This window comes from Zootoca vivipara, chromosome 4 (genome assembly GCF_965207765.1).
Source record: "Zootoca vivipara chromosome 4, rZooViv2.hap1.1, whole genome shotgun sequence".
NCBI lineage: Eukaryota > Metazoa > Chordata > Lepidosauria > Squamata > Lacertidae > Zootoca > Zootoca vivipara.
Window position 1 is genome coordinate 77,327,561 of NC_142587.1, and position 19,431 is coordinate 77,346,991.

The 19,431-nt window shown below is 43.0% G+C and overlaps 1 protein-coding gene across 4 annotated transcripts in view; it reads left to right on the top strand.

The window, feature by feature from the left end:
- The window catches only part of STARD13 (StAR related lipid transfer domain containing 13), a 217,677-nt gene that overhangs the window by 144,840 nt on the left and 53,406 nt on the right, over nt 1-19,431 (top strand). The window contains exon 1 of one of the 4 annotated variants that reach the window (XM_035115926.3): nt 2,039-2,561. The exons of the other annotated variants lie outside the window; for them this stretch is intronic. The gene's annotated coding sequence lies outside the window, so the exon portion shown is untranslated. Of the gene's footprint in view, nt 1-2,038; nt 2,562-19,431 lie in introns of those variants that run through there. 4 annotated transcript variants of the gene reach the window in all.

Here is a 19,431-nt window from a genome sequence, read left to right on the forward strand (position 1 = left end):
TTGTAATTATTTCTAAAGTGTATTATTTCTGTACATATAAACTAGAGCAAGGTTTCCCAAACTTGGGTCTCCAGCTGTTCTTGGACTACCATTCCCATCATCACTGACCACTGGTCCTGCTGGCTAGGGATTATGGGAGTTGTAGTCCAAAAACAGCTGGAGACCCAAGTTTGGGAAACCCTGAACTAGTGTATGCACATGTTATGAAACATGTGCATCTTTGCCCTCTTCCTTTCTTTTTTGGATGTGTAAGTGACCTCTCTAGTCCTTCTCAATTTAAGCACTAGAATCCGCATTGATAATGATTTTGGGTGCCAGGTCTTGATCCTTGGAAGACTGGGCTAGATGGATCAGTGTTGTCCCTACTTCCACATATTTCATGGATGAGCAGCTCATCAGGATAGTTTGCAGAGCAGTTTTGGAAAATAAACATCGTGAGACAGCTTACTCAGCTATTTCCTGTGACTCCTACAGACTTTGTACAACTGTGAGTGGTGATCGTAACAAAGGAAGTGATCTTCCAACTCAAGTGCTGGCAGACAAAGTAAATGTGGGTTCAAATTAGTAGCAATTATTCTTTTACCATTTAATATAATTTATTTTCAGCTATAGCACCTTTCCACAAACATTCAGGGTAGTTTACTGTCAGAGGTTCTTGTGACTACTCTAGAGTAACGACGCTCCGCATGCTTGTCTTTCAGCAGTTTTTAGTAGTGCAGGCTATTTACAGTGAGCTGGGTATGTACAACATGTCTGCTCAGTCCGATACAGAATCCGGCACTGAAACGCCCCTTGACTTCCTCCAACATAAGAGTCTTGGGACAGCAAACCTCCTTCCCCTCCTTCTCCTGCGTAATTCCGGAACCGGAGGAAAGGGTCTACGCTCCATGTTTTCCTTCTCCCCCTTTCCCCCTCTCTCTCTTCCTCCCTCCTGTGTAGCAGGGGCTCTCCCGTGCTGAGAGAGCCCTGGTCCTCTCTCTCCACTTCCTGACTGCTCTCCTCAGCGTCCTTGCTGCCATTGCTGCTTGGGGAGGAGCTGCTTCTGATGAGAGGGGGAGGGACTCTATACTCTCTTCCCCTTACATTTACAATTAAAGAAAAAACAAAATTACAAAAAAATCTGTAAAACTACAGAGCAAACTAAAATTGACTTTTAAAAATCTAAATAGGAGTGGTAGTATGTATGGCAGCTTAAAGTTTTTATCCTACAATATCCTACTGGAATAAACTATCTTCACTGTCCCTAAAAGCAAGTAGCACTAGAGCCAGGTGGACCTCCCTTGAATGGCTGTTCCGGATCTTTGGCACCACAACTGAAAAGCCCCTGTCTCAAATACTCATCCACCACGTTTTAACAGCAGGAGGAATTGAAGCAGGGTCTCCAAAGATGAGCAAAGTTGCCAAGCATTTCTCAAGATGTTCTAGTCCTAGGCCATTTGGTGCTTTAAAGGTCGGAACCAGCACCTTGAATTAAGTCCGAAAACAATCTGGAAAACCAGGGAAGCTACGTATATAAGATTGCTGTACTGTGATATGATCAATTGGCTCTGGTCAGTACTCTGGCAACTGTTTTGAACCAATTGAAGTTTCCAGAGTGTCTTCAAGGGCACTCTCACACATCACATGTGTCGAATCTAGCAGTGGCTGAATGACTGAGACAAAGACCGATTTCTATTTTTAAAAGGTGTCATTGGCATATAAGACAAAAGAGGGTGAAAATCACTCCTGGAACCACTGCCACCTTGCAGGGCCAGATTGCAAGAGCATTTCCAAACCGATAACCAGCTGCCCAGAGGAATGCAGGTTGCATTCACCAGAATAGTACCCCCATCCTGTGTGAATTTGTTTGTTCACCGTCATGATGTCAACCAATGCCAAAATGCAACCAGTTTAGGACTCCCCCACCTTCACCGGGATTAGAAGACAGAAATGAGAGGTAGAGCTGAGTGTCATTTGCATAGTGACCTAGTCCGCTGGTGGTAGGCATTTTTTAAACGACCGCTTGGTATAAAATGTGCAGTGTGTTTTGCCTCACACTGGTATTAGAATAGGGAAGTATTGTATTACATTGACATGGCTCTGCGGGCTTGAAGGTCACAGCTCTCTTGTCATGACTTCTCAGTGTTATTGATTTGACTGCGAGGTTGACTTTCATGTGCACCTCATTAAGATGAGTGATTGTTTTCCAAGTTTCAAGTGGAGGTGCGGGTCTCTTCATGGTATAATTGCATGATTTACCCTGTGCAGCTAGTGGTAAGAGAAATGTCTTACAGAAGATCCAGCTGTGAGTTTTCATTTCTTCAGGAACAGGAGGCGGGACTAGAAACCAGCCTAAAGCTAGGCAGGGCATTGATCAGACCAGAAATGATGTAGAGAGCACACAGCCCTGCAGACAGCCTCGTGGAAATATTAACTGGCAGAGATAACCAAGAGGAAATGCTCAGTGGCAGAGTGAAACCATCTGTCAGATTCCGAACAGTTCTTCTCAATAAGCAGAAAATGAAATCGAGAAGAGATTGTGTTTAACGGAACAGCAGAGCCTTGGGATATTTGTGCACAAAGTAAGTTTTCATCCTCCAGTAATTATGTGTTTATTAATACGATAACTAATGCCATGTGAAGTGCTCTTCAGTTTGGAAAGGGGAAAAAAATCTGAGCTTATCTTCTCTGTACTTCCTCTGTACTTTAAAGGTTTTTAATATACGTTAGACATGCGACCAAGTTTAGCGTGAAGTTGCTTATTTAAAACAATTTGCAAACAAGCTTTTGAATTGCTCATATTGCATGTTGTAGAGTTGTTTTGATTATCTTGTTTGAGAGGCACCTTCTCGGTGGTAAAGACTTACTTTAGAATCAATCATAATGGCAGTACTGATTAGAAGCACGCCTGGTATATAAGTAATGAAAGGGGAGGATATAATCTGTTTTTGTGTGGTTGAGAAAAATTGTATGCTTATCCCATATTTATCCTGAGATAAACAAGAAGAAACTACAAACAGTATATCAAAATAAATCCTATCCTTTCTGACATATATATCCATTAAGAAGAATGTCTCATGAGTTTTGAAAAGAATAAATGTATGTGGTCCAAAAGTATCTTCAAAGTTTATGTGCATCCAGTCTTCTAAAGACCTTGTGCTTTTCTATATTTTATTTATTTAAAATATTTTATTTTGCATTTCAACAAGGTTTTCAAGGTGGTTGTTTTTATATTTTCATAAGTGAAACTATAGCATGTCAATTGCAGGAACTGTGTACCAATTTATTCGGTGGGTCTTGGTGGGTGCCAGCTACTTAATTTCTAATGTTTTGAGATGGAGGTGATAATAAGAAGCAGAAGGTGCTTGCAATTATCCTATGGAAGACCCTAGAAATTGGTTTTATTTTCCATCAAACAATCCTGCCACAGTTTTGCACAGCAACGACACTTTTGTTGCGGTAGGTTTCATGTGCTGTCTGCTCTCAGCCAGAAGTGGAAGCTTTAGCTGTAAACTCTCACAACAACACACACACACTCAATGTTATGGCCCAATATGGATGACAAAACACTGTAGCATGTGTGGGAAAATGGCTACAGTCCAATGTCTGGAATCATTTATCTTCTGGTAGAGTTTGGAAGATGACTGTTTTATGCATTTTACAGAACTCCCCGCTGATTGATGTCATTTGCTTAGGGGGGAGGATGCCCTGTTGTTGCGGACAGGGATGAATGGGGTGGAGGGGGAGTATCACACTCGTGGTACTATTTAACTATCAAACAATAATAGTAGGAGCAGAGTGGGTTGCATCCTGTCCAGTGTCCCTGATGCACTTCTTCTTTTTTAAAGCTTTTGGCACATTTATGTTTAGTTTTTGACAGTCACATAGATCCATCTGATCGCTTCTTAAACATAAAACCCTTCACTTTTTCAGCTTTGGGAACTGCTGAGCCAAGGATAGGGGTCTCCGCCCCGTTCCCATCTTTTTCACTTAAAGGGTTTCCCTAGAATTGCTGCTGGTTTTATTGTCGAGATGGGTGGGGAACAGAAATGATGGTGCATGCGTGCAGTTTGTGTCTGCTGTGTCTTAGCACTCATCCTTTGCCCCCCAAGACATTTGTATTCATTTTGCCAGGATTTAGTAAAGAGGTTGCATCATGATGTGGTTGCCACACATCTAAATCCCATGATGGTTTGGCCGTGTGCTACATGCAGTCCTTTATATGTCTGGTGTTGTCGTTTTAATGGTTCAGCAGGGGCTTTAGGTTTTTGACATTTTAGTTTTACTCAAGGGGAGTCTTAAGGCTGAGTACACTCTGTGTGCAGAGCACACCCACTTCTGGTTTGGGAAGTGGCGTACAAACGTTGGCCACAAAAATCTTATCTTGTGGCTATCTTGAGGTCTATCTACCTTTGTTGTTTCTTAGGAAATGCTGCGTTTTGATGCTTTTCACCTTCAGTCCTAATTGAGAAAAAGGACAGCCTAGCTACATTTCAAGGCCAAGAAAGCAGGCTGATAATGCCATCTTCTCTATCTCCCTGTCGGCATGCTTTTGATACTGTGCATGCCTCGAAATCATTTGTTCCCTTCTCCTAGCCCCCCTCACTTGGCTATCCGTGTCATACGTTGAAACTGATATTTGCTGTACACCACCTATTTCCTCCAATCTTGACTTTGACGTCATTGGCATCAGATTGCAGGGTGGTGAATGAATGGGCCCTGTGTGGTACATGCATATGTGTTTGCTAATCAGATGGGCTGTTTCTGTATTCAGAGCCCGCTTTCCAAGACAAAAGGTCAGATTGATTTATTTTCCATTTTTGACTGGAAGTCACTTCATGGGAAAGCCACTAACAAGAGAAGCTACAAAGGGCATTTTGCACAGATAGGTTAGCAAGGCAGAAATGCAAGGAAAAGAGGAATAATGGAACATTGCTTTGCTCCATCCTAGATTGTTGTCATTGAGGCTTTCAGAAGGGAAAGAGAATCTCACCACATACAAACCCCATCTGTTTGTTTCTTCAAGAAGTTTCTCCTAACTATAATACTTTGTTCGCCTTTCACATATTTCCGCTGCTCTGGAAAAAAAAGCTGCAGCTATCTCTAGGAGAATTAGCCCACAACTAGCCTGCAATTTTATTTTATTTTAATCCTAGGTTGCTAAGCAGAATTCCACAGGCTTCATGTCCTTCTAGCCTTTCTTATCAGGTGAACAATTATCAAGCAAAGGCTGGAATGTTTTTTTAAAAATATTGTAAGCTGTAACTTTATGTAAACTTTGTAGTCATATGCAATCTTCCATTTAATCATTTCCGGTATGAAAGACAAAACTCTGGCAAAGACATCTCATAAAGTTTTCCTCTATGTATCTTAGAGCTATACATTTTTTCCGCTGGACTTTTTTTTTTTTTACATTAACTTGTAAATTTAATTCCATAAAAGAGATCGTCCCTGTTGAACTTATGAAATGTCAAGTAAAGTTGATATACCAATCTTTAGTAATTGAAATAAGCTTACAAGTAGTGAAAAAACATGCAGTGGATCACATTGCTACATCCTTCCCATTAACCCCAAGCAGCGAGAAGTTTCCGGGTCAGTACTTACCTGAGTCTGGCTTCCTTTTGAAGGACAGAAGGTACAGTGGTACCTCGACATCCGAATGCCTCGACTTCTGAAAGTTTCGACTTACGAAGTCGGCAAACCCGGAAGTCTTTTTGCCGCACGTGTGTTCTGCGCCTGCGCAGAAGCTCAAAATCGTGCTTTGTGCATGCGCAAAACAGACACTTCAACAACCGAAGGTTTCGACTTACGAAGAGAGCCGCGGAACGGATCGCCTTCGTAAGTTGAGGTACCACTGTAGTGATTTTCAATATTTGGATGTATTTTCAAAAATACAAGCTGAGTGTAGATGGAGACATATACCTTAAGCATTTTATAGGCAGCAAGACAATTGTTTTGCTGAAGGACAACCCCCCCCCCCCCCGGAGAAGCAGCTTGGCAGCCCTAAAGGTATCTCTCCCCACTTCAGCTCTCAGTTCAGCTATCTCTGCCCCTTTGTGTCCCCCCGTCTTCTTCTTCTAATTTCTTTGTAACAATATATAGTGTATGTATAGCCAAGCACCTCAGTATAATGACATGAAGAGGCTAGTTTCCACATCCAGATTTATTCTATAAGGGCTTAACAGGCTGCTGTCATTCATTTAAGGGAATCTTAAGGAACTGGAATAGCTTTCTGGAAGTCTGGGGGCCCTCAGAGTCCAGACGTTCAGCTACAACTTCCATCATGCCTGGACCTGGGCCATGTTTGCTAGGGTTGATGGGAGTCATAGTTCAGCAACATCTGGTGGTCTGATGGTCCTCTACTCCTGATCTATCATTGCTAACTCTGATTGGTGGCAGCTGTCAGATGTTCTCAAGCAGAGGTCTTCTCCCCAGCTCTATGATTTGGACCTTCTACATACCAGGCACCTGCTCTCTCTCTCTCTCTCTCAGAGTTGTGGCTCATCCCCATCTTCCCCTGAGTGATGCTCAAAGATGTATTGTATACACTTGAAATTGCATTGTCCAGATAGACAGCAACACAACAGATGACAGATGATCTCTTTAGCTCAATCTGGGTCTCTGAATATACAGTATGCAGTTCTATAAGCAAATTGCATGAATTATTCATTTTGACAAACAGATGTTTTCATGAGTAGGCTCTCTTGGGAATCACACCGGTGTATATAAAATGTTATAACTAGCTCTTGTGGGAAAGGGAAAGGGAGACAAGCTCAGAGGCCAAGGAAACCTTTGAATACTGGAAACAGTTTTTTTATGTCTGGTATGGAGAACACTTGTTTGGAACATAGCCTTCTATAGCCTTCATCCTAGTTGCTTCTTGGATGAAGAAAAGTGAAGTCAGTCCACTACCTTTTAAATGGTTTACAAATTTCTATAAAAGACCAGATTTTGTGGGAATACCTTGGCAATCCCACCACCCTTTTAGTTGACTCAGCCAACAGCCGCTCATTGTACTTCTTTAAGCTTCCTGGCAACATTGCCCTACAGAACCATAGATTTTGGGGGGGGGGTTATAATGATATGGATGAGCTCAGTGAGTCTGACTATAAAATCTGGAGCAAGTCTCCTCCTCACTATAGCTAAACCTATTAACCATTTATACCAGAGTAATTTGAGATTGCTCAGTGTTTGAAGATCATAGGCTAAGACTGCCGTCTTACTTATTACTTGCACACAAGATGTTTTTGTGGCACTCATTTCAGCTGCCCGCACAGCAAAATTCTAAGCATGTTCTCTCAGAAACAAGTTCCCCTGTGTTCAGTGAGTATACTTCCTACTAACTGTTTGGGGTTGCTGCCTTTAAGCTTAAGCCCGTAGATCTAGCCCTAAGCTGCTTTTCCTTGTGTCATGTTCCAAGTTATTTCAAGTGGACTCTTCCACTGGGCAGGCATATCCCATCATTGTTGGTCCCATTCAAGATAAAGTTAGTCACCTCTTAAGTCCCACTGAAAGCAATGGAACCTGGAATTAGTTTGAGGGTGAATATTGTGCCAATCCTTTGGGCGTGGGCCTCTCACACGTTATTTTATACATACACTGAGGGGGTGTGCAGATACAGTCCTCGCCATGTAGAGTGAATCTTCTTTCAAGTGAGTTTCTCAATGTCTTCTTGGCTGTACACAAGTCCTCTGTGTTGCTCCTCATCTTGCCTCTCTCACACCTTTCCTAGCTAGTATACCCAAAGTATGCATGGCTTTTTCACTTTCCCCTCCCAGATAGCCTGATGGGCTGTCCGTTGCCCACTCCTGCCCTCACTATAGATTACAGACCAGCTGACTCTCCCACTTCAGGTGAGAAAGACTCCAGATTTTGGAGCTGATACCCCTTCTTCCTCTTGCTTTGAATTCTAATGTCCAGTTGCCTTTGTTCTTCTCCGTCCCGCCTTCATTTGGTTTCCCAAACAATATTGTTGACAATTCATGTGATCCAAAGCTGGCAAGGGCAGTGAAATGATTTGCTTTGATCTACCAACACAAGAGCTATGTTTGCAAGATCAAAGTCAACTGCTTTGCTACGCCACTCAAGTCCTGTGCAATCCAATAAGCACTTTGCAAAACAGCTAAATACATTTAACACAATAATGTACCGGAACTCCTGACTCATTCATCACATCCGAGATTTGGGTTAGAGGGATGGCATCCATGCAGACTTGTGTTCTGGCCACTCTCTTGGCATATTCTGAATGATGTCAGAATAATCCTTAGAAATAGGAAACATTCCAAACATTAGAAATTTTGGAACTATTGCAGTGATTAGCAAATCCATCAGAGGTTTTATGCCACGAGACACCAGTCATTCATGGCACTCTTCCCTGCTCATCTGAGTAGTAGTAGTCTCCTAGCAAACAGCCAAGAAGCAAGAATCTGCCTAGGCATTTTTCAAGCCAGAGAGAGAGACACACAGAGAGAACAGATAGCATTTTCAACAATCTGGAATGCCTCCCCCAGCTTTTCAGAGCAGGTACCTAGATAGCACCACATTATTGATGTTAAGGAGAGCCAGAGTGGTGTAGTGGTTAGAGAGCTAGACTAGGACTTGGGAGACCAGGGTTCAAATCTCCACTCAGACATGACACTCAGTTTCTCAGCCTAACCTACCTTGTAGAGCTGTTGTGAGGATAATGTGAGGAAGAGGAGAGATCAATGCAAATTCAAGGAAGAGGAAGAGGGTAGCATATGAAAGAGGAAGTAAGACAGGAAGGACACAGGCAGGAAGAGTGAAAGGGTGGGCAAGTGGTCATTAAAAATGCATGCAGTGGTGCCTCGCTAGATGAATTTAATTCGTTCCACGGGTCTTTTCTTATAACGAAAAATTCATCTAGCGAATCCCATAGGAATGCATTGAATTTTTTTTGAATATTTTTTTTGCCCATAGGAACGCATTAATTGAATTTCAATGCATTCCTATGGGAAACCGCGATTCGCTAGACGAATTTTTCATAAAACGAATTCGTCTAGCGAGGCAACCTCCGCTAGAAAAAACCTTTCGTTAAGCGGAAATTTCGTTAAGCAGGGCATTTGTTAAGTGAGGCACCACTGTATATTAAATGAAAGTTTGTTTTACGCAGAGGGACATAATGCCCAGAATACACACACACACACATTTCTTGGAAATTAAATATAATAGTGTTTTCTTAAGAACATTTAGCTGAATTACAAGAATTGTTGTCAGGGGACAAAACCCACATTCATTCCATTATATGCCTTGGGCTTGGACTGCTGTATCCCCTATGAGGAGGAATGTTTGGTATTTGGTGCTTTGTTTTTGTGGATGGCATTAGTGGGGAAAGGTTGTCTAAAAAGCAACTCATGGGGACGGCAAGTAGAGACAAAGACACCATTACGGAGACTGTGGTTTTAGCGAACTGTTTATCATGCTAATTTAGAGATTGTAGATTGAAATCATGCGACACACAATTCTGATGAAAACAAATCAACAACTGGTTTCCTAGCAAGAAAGATATGCACAACATTGCCCTTCCCTTTCATTTAAGGCAAGTCCTTTCTGGGTTTTATTGAAGCAAACTTCAGATCAGAAACCTCCCTGGCCTTTAAAGGAAGCTTCATTCCAACAACCTCTTGAAGTTCTCTAAAGAAAAGTTACTCGTGGGGCTTAACAATTAGCAAATACCGGTAAATGGGCAGCATTATTAGTTTCAGTAACTCATGGGGGGGCAGTATTTCATGCCTAAGGGGACCACCTCTGCCTCCCACTTGTGTTTTTAGACTGGTCTGTGTTGCTGCTCCCTTCTCTGTTCAGTTATCTGTGTTGAAGTACCTAGATTGTGCAGAGAAAGGTAGGGAAACTTCAATGGAATCCACAAGACCGCCCCACCCCCACCCCCCGGAAGAAAATATTGTCCCACTTGTAAATGCCATGCCATGTTCTGTTCTGTTGCTGGAGTCGAGAGGCGTGGCAGCAAGGAGGGCCAGGAGTTGCAGGACAACACATAGCTCCAAATGAGCAATTTGTTCTAATAAAGTTTGGGAGCAAATTGGGCCCTTGTTAAACCTCCCCCCCCCCCGCCAAGACTAAGAGTATAAGTAGAGCCTGCTCATAGCTGCCAAGTCTCCCGTTTTCCCCGGGAAACCCCCATTTTTAAAGCCGTGTCCCGCTGTCATCCTGAATGGCGAAATATCCCATAATTCCCCCAGATTTCTTCCGGTGGCGCTCTGCCCATGTCTGGGCACCGGAAATCGGGCAGCGCCAGCACTGGAAGTTGCTTCTACGCATGTCTGGACATGCGTAGAAGCTACTTCCGTTGCCAGCACTGCTGATCCCGTATTTTTCTAACCAGGACTTGGTAGCTATGAGCCTGCTAGAACAGGCCAATGGTCCATGTAGCCCCGCATACTGTTCTCGCAGTGGCCAACCAGATACTTTAGATTAAGTCTCATCCTCTACCGACTGAGCTATTCCATAGCCTCCTCCTTGGTCTGCTTCCTGCACCACTGAACCAGGGAGGTACTGGGGAGGCCATACAGACCCTGCTGACTGTCAGCCTCAGTGGACTACTGCTGTCCAACAGAAGGTTCAGACCCCTGAATTGGGGTCTGCAGCCTCCGACTCAAGACATGACAGCAGCCTGATAAAAACAGTAGCTCCAGGGGCTGTGAGCAAAGGTTGCAGCCAGACCCCCATCTGTAATTCAACCTAGGCAACTCTGAGTCATTTAAGCAGGATGGATATTTTTTCAGCAGCCTTGTCTGTCCAGTGTTCTTATATAGGTGTATTTATTGTATCATTTCTACTCTAGAACTACTCTGTGAGGTTTATATTATGGCTCGCAGTGGGCTACATATTCCTGTCAATTGCATACGGTGAGGCTTAGCAAATCCTAATTCTGCAGAAAATGTTAACCTCCAGCAAGTAAGCAAGCAGTGCTACAGGGAATGCCAGTCATACAAAGTGCAGCAATTTCCATAGGGGTAATAAATATAGTGGTTGTTAAGCAGATTTTTATAGCATTGGTGGTAGATTCATGGGAGCGGAGAGAAGATAACTTTATCAAACCCACAGAAAAAGAAATCAGAAGGTACATGCCTTGGAAAAAGTATAGACCTTCATTCCAGCAGCAGTTATCTCCTTGTGATGTAGGCAAAAGCGGTATTTAAAAACAAATTTTGTGCCAAACACCAATAGAAGTAGATTTGCCGGCTTCCGAGCTTCAAGATGGAAGCACCCAATTTAATACCAATTCACAGCTCTGACCAAGTGGCAAGTTCAGCAGGCAGCAAAGCTGTCATTTGCTCATTCACACAGCCAGGTCTATTTTTTAGTCCGTGGTTAATCTGGCTTATATCGGCCTCCTTATGGCACTAGCTTTCATTTTCATTTAACTTTGGCAGCAAGAAAAGGAGGCGTTTTTGCTTTCATGGGTTTGAAGCCCCAATAGAGGACTTTTGAAAACTAGGCAGTAAGACTGCAGTCCTATGTCCCTCTACCTGGGAGTAATCCCCACCGAACTCACCGGGACTTACTTCCAAGTAGACATGCATAGGTTTGCACTTTGAAATGCCATGTACCTTGTAGCTGAAGGCACAAATACAGACCGTTGGTTAAAATCCATGTTGGCTTCAGGTCTCTCACAAGTCCCCAATGAAGTGCGTAACTTCTTGCATACACTGCATTATATGCAGGCTTCGGCTACATTAGCAAGGAAACAGCTTTTTGAATGTGTTATAAACATGCAACAACAGATGGCGCCAGAGAGTAAAAGAAATTCTACGCGATTTTCCATAGCGTTTTCCCCCTTTTGTTATAATGATTTGATTTCTGATTTATTTATACTGGTTTTTTCCTGTGTGTAGATCCACCCCAGGTTATCAATTAGACCAGTTGTGGGGAACCTTTGGCCCTCTAAGTATTGCTGAAATACCACTCCCATCAACCTCAGGAAGCGTGGTCAATGGCCAGGGGTGATGGAAGCTGCAGTTTAGCAACATCTGGAGGCCCAAAGGTCCCCACATCCAACTTAAAACTACACAACAGAGCAGTCACAACTGTACAGTGGTACCTCAAGTTACAAACGCCTCAGGTTACAAACGCTTCAGTTTACAAACTCTACTAACCCAGAAGAGTTACCTCGAGTTGAGCACTTTGCCCCAGGATGAAAATGGAAATTGTGTGCCGGCGGCGCAGCAGCAGCAGGAGGCCCCATTAGCAAAAGCACGCCTCTAGTTAAGAACAGTTTCAGGTTAAGAACGGACCTCCAGAACGAATTAAGTTAGTAACTAGAGGTACCACTGTAATTATACATTCCATCTGCCTGTAGCCTGCTCTGATTTTTAGCTCAGCGATTTAGCCATTACTTGCTTAAGTGTGTGTGTATGTTGTTGGCATCTGCCTGTCTTGAGAGACAATGGAGTGTGCCTCCGGGGGTGAAGTCAAACTGCTGCATTAGCAGCACTGAAGTGACCTTCCTGGGGTGCAAATCTGGGCAGTGTATATGGAGGACCTGGGCTGCCCAGGAGACAATAACCCCCCTCTGGCCCTTGCTGATGTGGTCCAGCGGAAAGCAGAGTAATATATTTGGCACTAGCTTGGCAACAAGAATTGCCAGAAGGAGGTGTACAAGGTGCCATTTGACTATCTTAGGACTCCACTCAGGATATGTGTAGGATTTACTCCTTAACCTTTTCTTCTCCCAAAGATATCCTGCAAAGCAGCGGAGGTTTAGGATCAGAGTTTTCCTTCTCCTAGATGGGCTACATTCCCAGGTTGACAAGCAATTCTCTCTACAGCACATGCAGAAACTGCCTTCTTGACCCCACTGTTGGTCCCATCCGCTCAACCCACCAGAGTTTATATTTGCATGCAGAAGGGAGTCCTTAGTCCAATGAGGATTTGAGACCCATCAGCTACCCTCACCTGGTTAAAACTACCGAGTATAAGAAACAGAGTCTCTCCATTGTCATCAATGGCAATTTTAATTGACTTTAGGTCATATTATGTATACACTTTAGGAGCTGTACATTATAACAATGCACTGAAGAAGAGGAATGTGCTTTTCTTGGATTGATGCCAAGCGCTTAACTTCAGATACTATGTATGAGAAATTTCAACATCTTGTTTTGAGAAATCATTCCAGGAATCCTGTTGAACAATATGGACTGCATTTATCTAGAAATAAGTTCCTTGTACTTGCCAGAAGAAACCGCCATGCAGTTCGCCTATACATTCTCCCATGTCCACTTCCTCTACTCTTCTTATAATAGATTTAATAACCTTCCCACAGATCATTTCCTGGGGCGCAACAGCCATTTGTTATACGGTAGATGGTTAATGGCCTGAGGCTGTACCTCAGGCTGTCAGCTCCTCCAAGTTGCTCATTAATCCTTAGATACACACACTGCTGCAGACAGAATTCCTCACATCTTCAGCATGTTCTGCTGGCCATATTCTATTTCATGGCCTCATAGATCTGGACAGATTCACTGGAGTCATTATGTTCCTTTCCCCATACTTATTTTGAAAAGGTCCACATGACTGGGGTTTTTTTTTTAGCATGTTTGGTTGGTTGGTTGGTTTTGTGCAATCCTATTTTCTTCTTCTTTGGGAAATAGCATTTTATTATGCCAAAAAGGGGGGCATGAGCATATTAGCTTAATATATTAACAGGTTGGTATGGGAAAAGCTGTGTCTTCAAGAAATTGGGGGCAGTTTTTTAGGGCTATAAAGGTGAGCAGCAGCACTTTGAATTGGGCCCTGAAGTGGATTGTCAGCCAGTGAATCCAAAACAAATCACTCCCTCCAACAGCAAACTCTGGTAGCAAGTGCTGATAGGACTGCACCCAAAGCAGGGCCCCTGAGGAGCCCTGGGCTGTGCCACACTGGGGTTGCCCCTTGCCCGCTTCCCTCTGTCTGTGCCCACCCACTGTGGGACTGGGCTGCTCTGCTGCCTTTACCAGGTCAGGGATCCCCACGGAAGTCAGCGCCTGTGTGTGGGAGCCTGGTTGCGCCCCCTCTGAATTTCGCGCCCAGGGCCACAGCCGCCCCCCCAACATACACCATGCCACTGGAGTAGAGTGACCATTCACTGGGAGCTCCAGGTTGATGGTGATACAAACATCCTGGTATTGGCAGCCTAATTAGCACCTGTAGTGATATATTAAAAGTATTCACTGAGGTTATAGGCGATAAGATTGAACTTATTTCAGTCTTAAAGATTTAAGTTGTAATTTAGCATTTTGGACTCTCAGTCTGCATTTCCTTTGTCCAAGAATAGCTGCTTTAAGGTCAGCACCATCAGACTGATAAAAGTGGAATTTAATGTATTTCTCCCTTAATCAGCATATGAAGGAAGACATGCATTAAATTCCATATTATAGGTTTGGTACTGTAGCTGCCTCCATGCCTAACCTGACCATTACTGCTGCCTTATGTGCTAACCTCCTAATGATGAGGTGACTATTAGCATTACAAATGCTGCAAATGCAAGTTATAACCCCCCACCCAAAAAAGCTAACTGCAAATGTTTGATGTGGTTCTGCTTCTAAAAGTGTAAAGCATTCAAAGTCAATGTGAATTCATTATGTTACCTTGGCTTTTTAAGAAAAGATTCCCCCCCCTCACTAATAGTACTTGCCCCTTTTGAAATGTTAACACCATTAACATAAATACAGTGGTAAGCCAGGTAAGCAAAAGGCGCTTCAAAGTTCCTATTGAAATCATAGCCGAGTTCGCACTAATATTTTCAGAAATGAACAGATCCTGATTTGAACTCTCTCTTTAAAGCAAATCAGATAGCTGTTATGCTGGTTTCCAGAATAGGGGTGGTATTCAACTAAGATTTACTCAAGAGTAGACCCATGGAAATTAATGGACATGGCTGAGTTAAAAAGTTGACTGAATCGGCTTTATCTTAGTGGCTTACAATGGGAAACATTGTAGCATATAAAGGAGCTGTCACTGGGAAGGTTTCAGGAAGAGATGAGTCCCTCCAGTTCAGCCTGGCAATTTGTTGTGGAGTTTTTATCCAAGGTTAAGGTTCCTAGGCTCTTCCTTGACCAATAGGTCATTCAGAACTGAGTTACAGTATCAGCCTGGCTAATACTGATTGGCCAAGATGGGGAGCTGACACCTTTCCCAAGCATTCTAAGGACAGCACTTTGGTAAATTATAGCAGGCCAACCAAATGTTTGCTCTGTTTTGTAGATCAAGGGTGGGGTACATCAGGCTCAGGGACCAAATGTGCCCCTCCAGGCCTTGGGATTCTCCTCAGCCCACCATATGCCCTCCTGTACCCAGGCAACTCTCCCCTCAGGCCATAACCCAGCCAGCCCTGTTCCGTGTCCTCAAGTGTTTTTGCCTAAGGAGGTGTCCTTGAATTTTGAAAGCGCCTTTTGCTTACCTGGCTGAAGATAGAGGGAGGTGTGGATAAAAGTCTCTGGGTTTTGCTTGGCCAGATGTAGCTTGGAATATCTTGTCCAAAGGTCACACTGCACATCCCTTTTCTATGCCCCCAGAAATTGCTATTTGAAGGAATCCAGCCCTCCCTCCCTGCTGCTATTGTGGATGATCTTGCCATGAAATATGCATTCTTCAGCACACAATACAGATGGAAGAGTTATTTCTCATATCTAGTTAAACTGAGACTCTGGTGATTTATTCTGCCGATTTAATAGCCACAAGGGATGGGAATGATTAAAACTTTAATAATGTATAATGCCGAGCCTCTGTACAAAGTCAACACTGTGTCGTCAAGACCCCTCTTGTTTCCAATAAACTTGATCTCATAATTTAGGAAGCATTCTGAGCTCTTAATGGGAGGAATTGAAAAATAGGAAACACTAAAATAGGAAACATGAAGGCCAAGGAAGCCAAACTTGGTAGCAATGTATCACTAAGTACATTTCTTTTATCTGTGTAGTAGCTATTTGGAACTTAGTAGCTTGCAGACATTTTTGCAACCCGAACCTAAATCAATGCAATATGTTGCCTATCCTGTTTTGGAGCTTACAAAAAAGAATACAGTAATAACATCAAGTGCCTAAAATTGCTTGGTGCTGTACAAACCTTAAAAATAAAGCACAGCCCTCCCAAGGCCAAAGGAAGCTGGTCCAGTAGGACAAATGGGGCAGTGCCCCACCAACTTCAGTCTGCCTTTTGCCAGTCCCCAACTGCCTAACATCCTATTGCCCAACAATTGGGGTGTCCCTGCCTGTCATTCGCTCTGGCTCCACCTCCTGTTGATCTCCCTGTATTCCTATTGAACACCAGGCCCCATTGCCATAGGCTTTTCACCTGAAGCTTCCTGGAACTGGGATTTTTCTGGAGCAGATACGGTACTGTAACTAAAGTCTACATAAAACAAATGTAGGAAAAAGAGACTCCTTATGCTATCTTGCTGCTTTTGCAAAAGTTTTATTGCATCATATTTTTGGGGGGGGGGACGGGGGACGACAACAAGCCATGACTGTTCCCAAGACAGGAATATGCACATTTGCTTTTAATGTTGTGGCTCATAAATGTGTAGTCTCAGTACTGTAGTCTTAGCTGGGAAATCTGCATAATCAGGATGTATCCAAGGGAACCAATTTAAGCTTAAGGATGCTTTTAAGAGAAATGATTGTAGTGTTGATTAGAATGGTAGCTCTTCTCAGTTGGGAAGCCTTCATTTGATTTACCATCACTTGAAGTGCTTGAGTTCTCAGGCCCATTCAGATTTTGTCTGTGTTAACCATTTATGCATTATCAGGCTAGTGTTTGTTCAGATATTGGGTTAGTATAGAAGTATATGCTTGAAAGGATATTGAGGTAGGAGGGAAGCTAATGGGTTGTATTCTGCAGGCTTCACCAGTCTGGTGCCATCCAGATGTTTGGATCTCAGCTCCCATCATCCGCAGCCAGAAGCGTGGTCAGGGATGATGGGTGTTGTAGTGCAGCAAATTCTAGAGGACACCAAGTTGGTGAGGGCAGGTATACCGTGTCCACCTGCCAGGCATGTGCTCTTCATTCTCCTAAGGAACTGAGTAAAATGGAATTAATACAACTGTAACACTTCTCCTCTGCCCCCATGTATGTGTGCGCACACACAGTCACTTTTCCATTCACAAATCACCTTTAAAGAGGCAAAAGACTGTGTGAATATCCTCTAAACTTCTTTATATAAAAGACTGATAGGTACAGGGTTACCCAGTGACAGCAACAATGGAGGCCTGGCTGCCCATGAGTCACAACGAAAGAGGGTTTAAGAAACCAAATTGCTGCATTTATTGGAGTCCTACTGGTACTGTTACATTCTGCAAAGGGTCCGAGAACAAACAGAAATGCCACTTTGGAGGTCATACTTCTTCGAATCATTGTTTTACTAATTGCATCGCAGGGTGTGAAATCATTTTAATGCTTTCTATATTTGAAAATCTCATTACCAGGATTCAATTGAGCGTGCACGATACCACATACATGCACTCGTTTCAATTTACGGTAACCTTTGAGGTGTTTATATGAGATTTATTTATTTAAAAATACCAGCACTACAAGTTATCATGTGGTTGTTCAGAGATGCCTATGCATCGTTTCTGGGACACTTATGGAAACGTTCCAATGACATGGAATCTCATCCCCTACTTAACAATATTCCCCCACTGTATCTGCTTTGGAACAAGCAAGCATTGATTTTCATTTTCATTTTTGACAGCAATAACAAAACCCTATGTAGAAAACTAAATGCAGCAGAACCACTCGGCTCAATCACATATCCTTGTTAAAAGCCTTTCCTACCTCCTTTTGCAAGAGCAATATTGAACTAGTTCAAAGGAGACAGAGTTGACTCCACACTCCGTAAGATGTGATGCATGGCATGCTGATAGAACTATTTGTGCAGTCAAGTGACAGCACTCAAGGATCTTTTACTCAGTGTGGATCCTTCATCAGTCCAGGGATGAGACTCTTTCACACATTTTATTGATTCACTGATTCCTAGCTGTGTGCATTAAAATAGCCCTTGCACTCTCTTTCTCTCATGCACAGACACATTCTGCTAGCATAGTCACTTAGTTGCACTAGTTGAAAGGAGACATAACAATATTTTGGTTAAAAAAGAAGAAGTGTTGATAAAGTTTTACAAGAGTTTTTACCTCTCCCAGCAACTCTTCATCGTTATTTATTACTTATACCTCAATTGCTGCACAAAAGATAAACAGTTTGGAGGTTTCTTTCCCCACAACACAAGAGTGCTTTGCAGATATGACAAAAATTGGAACCTAGAATATAATCTACTGTATATTCTAATCTATACGGCTGTTGGGAATTGTACAGTTTATTTGTTCTGTAAACCTGGATTTACAGGGGACACAGGTGGCGCTGTGGGGTAAACCACAGAGCCTAGGGCTTGCCAATCAGAAGGTCGGCGGTTCGAATCCCCGCAACGGGGTGAGCTCCCGTTGCTCGGTCCCAGCTTCTGCCAACCGAGCAGTTCGAAAGCACCTCAAAGTGCAAGTAGATAAATAGGTACCACTACAGCAGGAAGGTAAATGGTGTTTCCGTGCACTGCTCTGGTTCACCAGAAGCAGCTTAGTCATGCTGGCCACATGACCCTGAAGCTGTACGCCAGCTCCCTTGCCCAGTAAAGTGAGATGAGCGCCGCAACCCCAGAGTCGTCCGCAACTGGACCTAATGGTCAGGGGTCCCTTTACCTTTAAACCTGGATTTAAAATAGGTGGGATATAAATGTGATGATGATGATGATGATGTAGCACACTTTTTCTTTTTGTCAAATATGTAATGAAAAATATTGGATCATGGTGGAGCTATCACCCTTTCAGTTAAGAGCTACATTGTTGTTAAGAGTGTCACGTAGACTGCTTTCAGGTGCTGTGATAATCTGACAACAAGCTCCCTCCTTAGCTCTCACAGTTTATTGTTTTGCCTGAACCTGGTTTAATTTTAACTATGGTTAGCCAACTTCAAACTATTGATTATGCTGTTGGTTTGTTTCAACCAACCGCAGTTCAGACTAACCAAGGTTTAGGGTTCAGACATAACATTTCCCGTACATTGCGGGTTTTTTAAAAATGAAGCTAATGTTTGTGAAGCCCTCCTCTTGACTGGGCTGGAAGGGGGAAAAGAGAGCACTTGAGCCCAAGGCTTGCTGCAGCTCATTCCCATCGCAATGAATTATTATTTATAATGATGTCCACATGCAGTCTGATGATTTATCTGATGTCAAAACGAGAATTCAACATACTAACAGGAGACTGATGGAAGTTACTTTTTAAAAAATAGGTTTGATAAATAAATCTTAATTATGTGTCCTAATAAAGAATCCATGAAAGCCCTGGACTTATATGTCTATCATTGGGAAGTTGCGTGGTTTTATCGAGCAAAATGTGTTTTCTCCCCAGGTTGCTGAAAATATGACATTATTGGCATGAAAAGCCTATTATT